This window comes from Chrysemys picta, chromosome 19 (genome assembly GCF_011386835.1).
Source record: "Chrysemys picta bellii isolate R12L10 chromosome 19, ASM1138683v2, whole genome shotgun sequence".
In the NCBI taxonomy this organism is placed as follows: Eukaryota; Metazoa; Chordata; order Testudines; family Emydidae; genus Chrysemys; species Chrysemys picta.
The window spans coordinates 17,084,716-17,093,743 of NC_088809.1; the positions used below are offsets into that span (position 1 = coordinate 17,084,716).

At 48.8% G+C, this 9,028-nt stretch overlaps 1 long non-coding RNA gene across 1 annotated transcript; it reads left to right on the forward strand.

Annotated features, from left to right (window-relative positions):
• The first annotated feature begins 509 nt into the window (after positions 1–509).
• Positions 510–2,579, forward strand: LOC135976610 (uncharacterized). Its single transcript, XR_010593892.1, has 2 exons — positions 510–652; positions 2,060–2,579. It is a non-coding gene; the product is annotated as an uncharacterized LOC135976610 (long non-coding RNA).
• Positions 2,580–9,028: the final 6,449 nt, after the last annotated feature.

Genomic DNA, 9,028 nt, shown 5'->3' on the forward strand with positions numbered 1-9,028 from the left:
TTTAAACACATGCTTAACTTTAGGTACATGCTTAAGGCATGGCCTTATGCAAATACCTAAAGTTAATTAAATACTTAAGTGCTTGTCTTGGAGATGGACCTAACCAGGTGCGTAAATGTTTTGTTTGGCCTGCTATTGTAAGCAGGAATATACCTATATGAAAGGGCAGAGAGGCACTGAATTCTTGAAGTATCAGGGTAGCCGTGTTAGTCTGTATCCACAAAAATGACGAGTCCGATGGCACCTTAAAGACTAACGGATTTATTTGGGCATAAGCGTTCATGGGTAAAAAACCCACTTCTTCAGCTTATGCCCAAATAAATCTGTTAGTCTTTAAGGTGCCACCGGACTCCTTGTTGCTTTTGTGAATTCTTGAAACAAGTCAAGACCTCTGTTCTTACCAAAATGCTTAAGAATAGGTCATCTCTCTCTTGCTTTCTCACCATTTTCCATTACATACACAAGCTACAGTAAAACTCATATTAACCAAAAAGTCAACTGTTTTTCAATTTTTTTTTTTTTTTTTAAAGAGACACCAGGTGGATGAGGTAATATTTTATTGGACCAACTTCAAGAAGGGAGAAACTTTTGAGCTTCGCAGAGCACTTCCTCAGGTCTGGAGGAGGAAACAGGCGTCCAAGCTAAATACAAGGTGGGACAGATTAAGCATTAGGGGTTCACACATGATGTAGGAGACGGCACTTAAAATGAAGTGAGCAATTAACACCTCTGCAGTTGTAGGACAATGGAGAGTTAGTAGGTGACAGGGTGTGTTACAGTGAGGCATAAAACCCAGCTGTCTGCTAAATCCATATTTTTAGGCCTTGTCTACACTACAAGGTTTTGTCAACAAAAGGCTGCTTTTGTTGACAAAACAGTGGATGCATACACACTGCAATGTGACTTTTGGTAGCAAAAATGCCCTGGTTTGGCGACAAAATAAAACCACCCTGACGAGAGACATAGGCTTTTTGCACAAAATGTTTGTTGACCAAGTGCCAGTGTAGGCACCACGCTTGATTTTATCACTTTAATTGGCCTCCAGGAGGTGTCCCACAATGCCCATCCTGAGGACCGCTCTGGTCAGCAGTTTGAATTCCACTGCCCTGCAGCCAGGTAAACAACCATCCGCCTCTCCTCCTTAGAAGCCCTGGGAATTTTTTAAATTTCATTTCCTGTTTGCTCGGCGTGGAGAGGCCTCATCGCATCTTCCCAGGTTCCTTGGCAAGTTATCGCAGCAAACACTCTCCCGCTTGGACCACGGCGGAGCTGCTGGATCTTCTCAGTGTATGGGGAGAGGAGGCTGTGCAGTCCCAGCTGTGCTTGAGGAATTTTGATATGTAGGGGCATAGGCGCCGACTCCGTGGGTGCTCTGGGGCTGGAGCACCCACGGGGAAAAATTGGTGGGTGCTCTGCACCCACCCCCTGCCCCAGCTCACCTCCACCCCTGAGCGCGCCGCCGCGTCCTGCTTCTCCCCCCCCTCCCAGCACTTGCGCCTCGAAACAGCTGTTTCACGCAGCAAGTGCTGGGAAGGAGGAGGAACGCAGCACATAGGGAAGAGGCAGGGCCAGGGCAGGGATTTGGGGAGGGGTCGGGGGGCACAAGCACCCACAGGCGCCAACAAAAATTGGCACCTGTGCCTACGGGCAGATTTCTCGAGGCTTGTGCAAAAAGGGCTATGATCTGGACATACGGCAGTGCAGAGTGAAGATAAAGGAGCTGAGGCAGGCGTACCATAAGGTAAGGGAGGCAAACCGTCGCTCCGGTGCTGCACCTTAACACCTGCTGGTCCTATAAGGAGCTGGACACTATCCTCTGTGGCAACTCCACCCGCACCTCCATCACCAAGAGCCCCGTGAATACTTTGGACCTGGAAGCGGCAGAAAGAGGACCTAACCCAGAGGACATGCTTTGAGTGTTCGCAGAGATGTGTGCTTGCCAAGAGTCAGTGAGAAAGTGATGGATACATTACAAAAGGTGTGTTTTATTGAAATGTTTCAATGCTGTGCGTGAATTTAACAATCATGCTTCTGTGCATTGTTCCTTGTGCTTCGGCAGATGTGGCCTTCAGGAACACCCTGCACACACCGACCGAGCATCTCTGCCAGATAAGAAAACGCCCAAGACTGAGTAAAGAAGACATGTTCTGGGAGGTACTGCACTTCTCCAATGCAGAGGAAAGGGAACGCAAGCCGAAAGGCAGGACAGAAAGGAGAATCAGGAATTTAAGGACACTACTGAGCAGATAATTAAAGTCATGGAGGAGCAAACGCAGATGCTGAAGTCCTTAATAACGCTGCAGATTAAGCAGATGCTTGCCTGCCCTTCCCTGCAGCATATTCAAAGAACTCTTTTTTCCATGTCCCCCCCCCCCCCCCCCAATTCCACCCGCACAGGCCTTTCCGCTTTCTGGGATTTCTCGGTTTCCCCTTCACTCCATCCCCTCGGACAACTTTCACAATGATAGCTGGACCTATACAGAGCTCTGAAAGTCTGCCCTTCCTGGATACCTCCTTTCCCATCAAGCATCTTTGTGTGTGTGTGTTATTTGTTGTGCAATAAAAGCAAAGTTTTTGAATGGTAACTCATCTTTATTTGCTTTCTACAAATTGAGATAGCAGGCACTACCAATACATACACAGACAGTTTAATCATTTGCTTACTGGAATGTAAGGCCCCAGATGTCACCATTGCTTCATAGGAAAACTACATGTAATGTAACATTGCAGCACCAACCACAGAGATATACATGACTGGTTCTCATTTTCAAAGTGTTGCCTCAAAGCCTCCCTGATTCGAATTGCCCCCCTTTGGGCCCCTCTGATAGCCCTGGTATCTGGCTGCTCAAAATCAGTAGCCAAGCAGTCTGCCTCAACACTCCACCCCTGAGCAAACCTTTAACTCTTAGCTTCACAAAGATTATGCAACATACATCACGCAACTATGACCATGGGAATATTATCCTCATTGAGGTCTAACCTGCCAAAAAGGCATCGCCAGCGCACCTTTAATCTGCCAAAGGCACGTTCCACTGTCATCCGGCACCTACTCAGCCTGTTGTTGAACTGCTCCTTACTGCTGTCCAGATTTCCGGTGTAAGGTTTCCTGAGCCATGGCTGTAAGGGGTACACTGGATCTCCCAGGATCACTCTGGGCATTTCAACATCCCCCACTGTAATCTTCTGATCTGGAAAGAAAGTTCCTACTTTTAGCTTTCTGTACGGGCCGGTGTTCCTGAAGATGGGTGCGTCGTGCACCTTCCTGGACCACCCTGCGTTGAAGTCAGTGAAACGCCCACGGTGATCCACAAGCACCTGCAACAGCATGGAGAAGTACCCCTTCCTATTGAGGTACTCTGTCGCAAGGTGGTCTGGTGCCAAAATTGGAATGTGTGTGCCATCTATCACCCCATCACAGGGAAACCCATTTCTACAAAGCCATCCACTATTTCACGCACATTTCCCAGAATCACAGTCCTTCGTAGCCCTGCACACTTGCATTAACGCAGCCCCAATAGTCAACTTCCTGATTCCAAATTGATTTGCAACCGACCGGCAGCAGTCTGGAGTTGCCAGCTTCCACACAGGGATTGCCACATGCTTCTCTAGCAATAGGGCAGCTCTCATTCTGGTGTCCTTGCGCCACAGGTCTGGGGCGAGCTCCGCACAGCATTCCCGGAAGTGGCTTTATGCATCCAAAAGTTCTGAAGCCACGGCTCATCATCCCAGACCTGCATGAGGATATGATCCCACCATTCAGTGCTTGTTTCCCGACCCCAAAAGCAACAGTCTACCCTATGCAACTGTTCTGTGAATGCCAAAAGCAATCTAAAGTTGCTCCAATCCATATATCACAGCATGACAGGCAACTGGGAGTCTTCTTCAGTTAGGAACTTCGCAATTAACTGCTCTTCCATCCGTGATGTCTTCATGACCGTTGTCAGAGCATAGGAGAGCAGTGCGGGATCCATCCCTTCTCACAAAGATGCCAGGGTGCACAGCAAAGGGCCGTTGAAAAATGCCCTGAAAGAAAATCGGAAGCCCATGGAATGCTGGGACAGAAAGCAATGCATCATGGGACATTGAGCCTTCTTCCCACAAGATCTAGCGGCAGAAGGTGTCGAGCCAGACTGTGGGATAGATACCCACAGTGCACTGCTCACACTGTCAATGCTAGTGCCCCAAGTGTGGACTCGCTTTGCTGACAGAGGGAGTGAGTGTGAACATGCAATACCGATTTTTATTATAGTGCTTTTTGAGTGTCGACATAACGTTTGTCGACAAAACTCTGTAGTGTAGACAAGGCCTTCGGCTATGTCTACAGTACAGACCTTACAGTGGCAGAGCTACACCACTGTAAAGTCTCCTGTGTAGGTGCTAATTAAACCACCCCCAATGCGCGGCAGTAGCTACGTTGGCAGGAGAGTGTCTCCCACCAACGTAGCACTGTCCACACCAGTGCTTTTGTCGGTGAAACTTATGTCGGTCGGGGGTGGGGGAGTTTCACACCCCTGACCGCCAAAAGTTTTGCCAACCAAAAGTGCTAGTGGAGACCGCTTCAGTGTCCAGCAGCATTACAAATTTAAGTTCCCAAGCTCATCTTTTCAAGGTGTTCCTCTTTTTAAGCAGAACTTGGTTTCCTGCTTTTCAGAATGGCACATCAGGCTTTTTCCATTTTCATTTTTGCGAATAATCTTTTGTGTGTCTTCCTCATCCCCCAGAGTGCTAATGTTCCTGATAGTTTTGAAGTGGAGAGAGTATTCCATAATTAAAAGGATTGATTGAGGGCGTGTGATGGGTTTTGAGGGCACTAGCAGGGCGATGGTACCAGTTAGCGTTACAAATGAGTGTCCATCCTACATGCATGTAAAAAACAGCATCAGCCTCCCTGTGACTTTCCATCTCAGTGTAGTTTATGATGTGTTTGATCTCTAGCAACTTTTTACTGCTGAAATTGGGCTTCAGCTCCCCTGTTGTCACCTAGGTGTATGCCTCTATTGTGTGTTGATGGCTTGATACCTTCCTAAATAAACTGTGGCGTGATGATACTGCACACAGCATCATGATTTGGTTCAGGAAGATGCTTCAACTACAGGGGACAAAACACAAAGAAAGCTGCACCAGTCACGTGTCCACCATGTAAACCCAAGGGACGAGGCCAATGGAGTAAGCTGAGGCTAAGAATTCTGCTGGTGACTTTTAGTTGCTGACAAAATGCTCAAAATGTATTGGGGCTCTTGAGACAAGCTACAGCCTTTAATCATGCTGTACAGCCTGGAGCCAGGATCCCAAAGAGGCCCTGTAGTCTGGCGTGTAGCTCACTGGGGGCAGGGATTCAGGACACCTGGGTTGTTTTCCTGGTTTTGCCACTAGGGTGACCAGATGTCCCGATTTTATAGGGACAGTCCTGATTTTTGGGTCTTTTTCTTATATAGGCTCCCATTACCCCCCACCCCCGTCCCAATTTTTCACACTTTGTGTCTGGTCACCCTATTTGCCACTGACCTACTATGTGACCTTGCTGTGGGCCTTCAGTTCTCCTCTCTGGTCCTGTGCTTTTCCTTTCCCGTCCTTGTCTACCTGGTCTGTTTAGGTCAGTGGCTCTCCAACTTTTTTTACTGGTGACCCCTTTCACATAGCAAGCCTCTGAGTGCGACCCCCCCCCCTTATAAATTAAAAATACTTTCTTATATATTTAACAGCATTATAAATGTTGGAGGCACAGCGGGGTTTGTGGTGGAGGTTGATAGCTCGCAACCCTCCATGTAATAACCTCGTGACCCCCTGAGGGGTCCCGACCCCCAGTTTGAGAACCCCTGGTTTAGCTCACAGTGGAGGGACTTCTCTTAGGAAATATATATACAGCGCTCACCCCCAACTGAGGCTTCTAGGTTGTACTGCCATATAAATAATAAGGGGCCCTGGTCTCAAGGAATTAGAAACCTAACTGCAGGGCCCCTGGCAATCTCCTTAGCTCGGGCTTAACTTGTGTGATTGAAGTGCGTGGGCTACTGTTAAAAGCACCATGTTTCTTTGTGTGATGTTTCATTCTAGCTGCCAAATATTGCAACTCAAAGGGCTGGAGATGGTGCCCGTTGGCCTGTTAGCTATCTGCTGGTTCCATATATTCCTAGAGAATCTTTGTCCGTTTTCCCTTTTTGTGCTTCATGCAGTGGTAGTCTCTGGATGTCCAGTGCTAGTGCTGTTCTCTCAAAACAACGAATGCTAGACATGGGTAGGTATTGCTATGTACTATCGTGGTAACTGTCCTGGCCATTAGTAGACTATAATGTATATTGCCCTAGCTTCCAAGTATATATCGCTCCAACTTGAGACTTTATGCTACTCTTATCTGGAAACTGCCTGAAACTTGAAGCATAGACAAGAGTAAGTACATTAGCTCAAGTGTGTCCAAATTTCTATCAAGGCAGCTGAACGCCATGACTTCCTAGTGAAGAACACTGTGTCCTGATGCAGAGACTGGGAACGCCTGTTCTCGGCATTTCAACGAATGTGACATACAGCCTCAGTGCAGCGACGAGGGTTCCCACCCACAGAGCTGCTGTCTGAGCCTCGGAGAGGAGGTTGTGTGTATATTGCTGTTCTCTCTGCCCTGGCTTGTGGGGGCTACTTTCCTCAGGCATGGGGACGCTTATCCTCGCATTGCTCAGGAGTTTGGTCAGCGTGGTCAATTCAAAAAGAGACTTTGTGCTCGTTGACTCGAGACGTGCCTGACTCCTGGGAGGCCTGGAGAGCTTCTGCAGTGTCTGTACAGAAAACTGGGCTAGATAGCCCACGGTTTGTAGCCTTCCTGCCCCCAAATCTCGCCAGCACTCAGTGAGTTAATAGTGCTCCAGGGCAGGAGAGCTAAGTCTGCTGAAACTGAATTCTCTGCCTGTCTTGCCTGGATACTTTCTAGGTGTGTTTGTGTGCCCTGGGAGGTGCCCTGGTAAAGCGAGAGTGTCCAGTGGGGAGGAGGGAGTCAGACAGAAGCTTGCAGAAAGTTATCAGCCCTTTTTATTCAACAACCTGCTAATAAACAGACTGCGAGGGTAGCAATGATCTCTCCAAAGTACACTGAGCTGCTGCTCTCAGCAGTCTCCTCCCACTGAGTCTCTGCCTTTCCTTGTCCTGAGCGATCTGAGATCTTCCCAAGATAGATTGGGGGACTCAGTGTCTCTCCTGAGGATTTGCAGCTCTCGAATCCCAAAGAAAGGCAGCAGAGTCCTTGCCACACTTTGCCAGTCCCTGAGCCCAGCTCATGCAGGGCCGGCTCCAGGGTTTTGGCTTTGATCGCAGTCTGCGGCGGCAATTCGGCAGGAGGTACTTCGCTCCGAGCGGGAGTGGGGGACCGTCCGCCAAATTGCTGCCGAATAGCTGGAGCTGCCGCCCCTCTCCGGACTGGCCGCCCCAAGCACTTGCTTGCCAGGCTGGTGCCTGGAGCCGGCCCTGAGCTCATGGCACTATAGAGTGAAGAAGGGAAGCATCCAGGTGAAATGAACTGAACAAATCTCACCAGGGCTGGGCAAATACCTAACTTTAAAAACTATTTCTGGCACTTGATTTCCCCTCTCCCCACCTCCACGAGACTCTTTTGAAGTTACGCTCCTGGCCGAGGGTGAATCCCTGCCTCATCCCCCTGTTAAAGCTTCACACAGTGACCGCTTTATTTGGGGGATTGTTTCTCTTGACATTCCTCTGGGAGCCCATACATCAGGCATGCTGGCACGGAATCCCCTTCCATCTGAACTACGGCTTCATCCAGCTGGACAGCATGTTAACTACTTCCCAACGCCACTAAATTATTTGGTCTCCAGCTCCCTTGGGCTGGCCTTGCTGCTTTTTCATTTGCTGAAGTAACGGTGCTGCCTCAAACACCAGCCCGGTGATAGTGAACATGCTTGACGGTGAAGTGTTGAATCCACTTACCCCAGCCTGCTTTACATTGCAAGGGTACGTAGGCAGACTACTGCAGTTGTCAGCCCTGATGTATGACTTCCATTACCGTCGAGTCTTTTGCTAAGTCTCAGGTCAAAGTTGATAATTGTAGCTCAAGTCCTGCTAGTGAGCAGTGTGATTCAATATTCATATGGTGGGGGTTCATCACTCAGATGCTTTCCTTCCTTGGATCTCTATTGTTCTCTACATATTTGTAGCGAGAGGGAGAACTTTTTGTTTTAGGCTACGTCTAAGCAGCAAAAAAAGACGTGAAGCGGTGAGTTTCAGAACCCGGTCAGCTGACTCCGGCTCACGTCATGGGGCTAAAAGTAGCAGTGTAGACGTCCCTGCTCAGGCTGGAGCCTGGGTTCTGAAACCTGGCTGGGGAGGAGAGCCACAGAGCCTGTGCTCCAGCCCAAGCCCCCACACCTACACTGCTATTCTGATCCAGGTTCAGAGACTTGCTGCTGCAGGGGGTCGGATTCAGAGGGTCGGATTCTGCTCTCAGCTGTGCTGCTGTGAATCCATGGCAATTCCATTGACTCTGGTAACCTTACTCCTGCTGTGACTGAGAGTAGAGCCTGGCCCTCTAATGTTTCGACTGTGGAGTGAAGGGATGTCAAGCAGAGTTATTGAATGCCTAGTGCTGCCTTCTCGAGCCTGGCTGCAGCAGATGTTCCCAGATGATTTTTTCAGTGAGCTGAAACTGCGCAGAGTGGGCCGAACCATGTGGGCTTTAGAAATACTGAGGAAATGTGATTGCTAGTTTAATACTCCTGATGGGAAATAGCCTGGCACACAGAGATTCAAAAGGAGGGCGATACATGGAAAGCAGTAATGGCAAAACACCCAAACAACCCCTCAAGTTAACACTGGGTTATAAACGAAATGGAGGAGGCAGCAAGGTCCAGGGTTAAGAGGATTGGACTGGGATTTAGGAGACTTCTGGGTTCTATACCCAGCTCTGCCACTGACCTACTGGGTGACCTTGGCCAAGTCACTTCCCCTCTCTGTGCCTCAGTTTCCCTTTCCACCCTTTGTCTTGTCTAGTTAGATTGTAAAGTCTTTGGGACTGTCTGTTACAATGTGT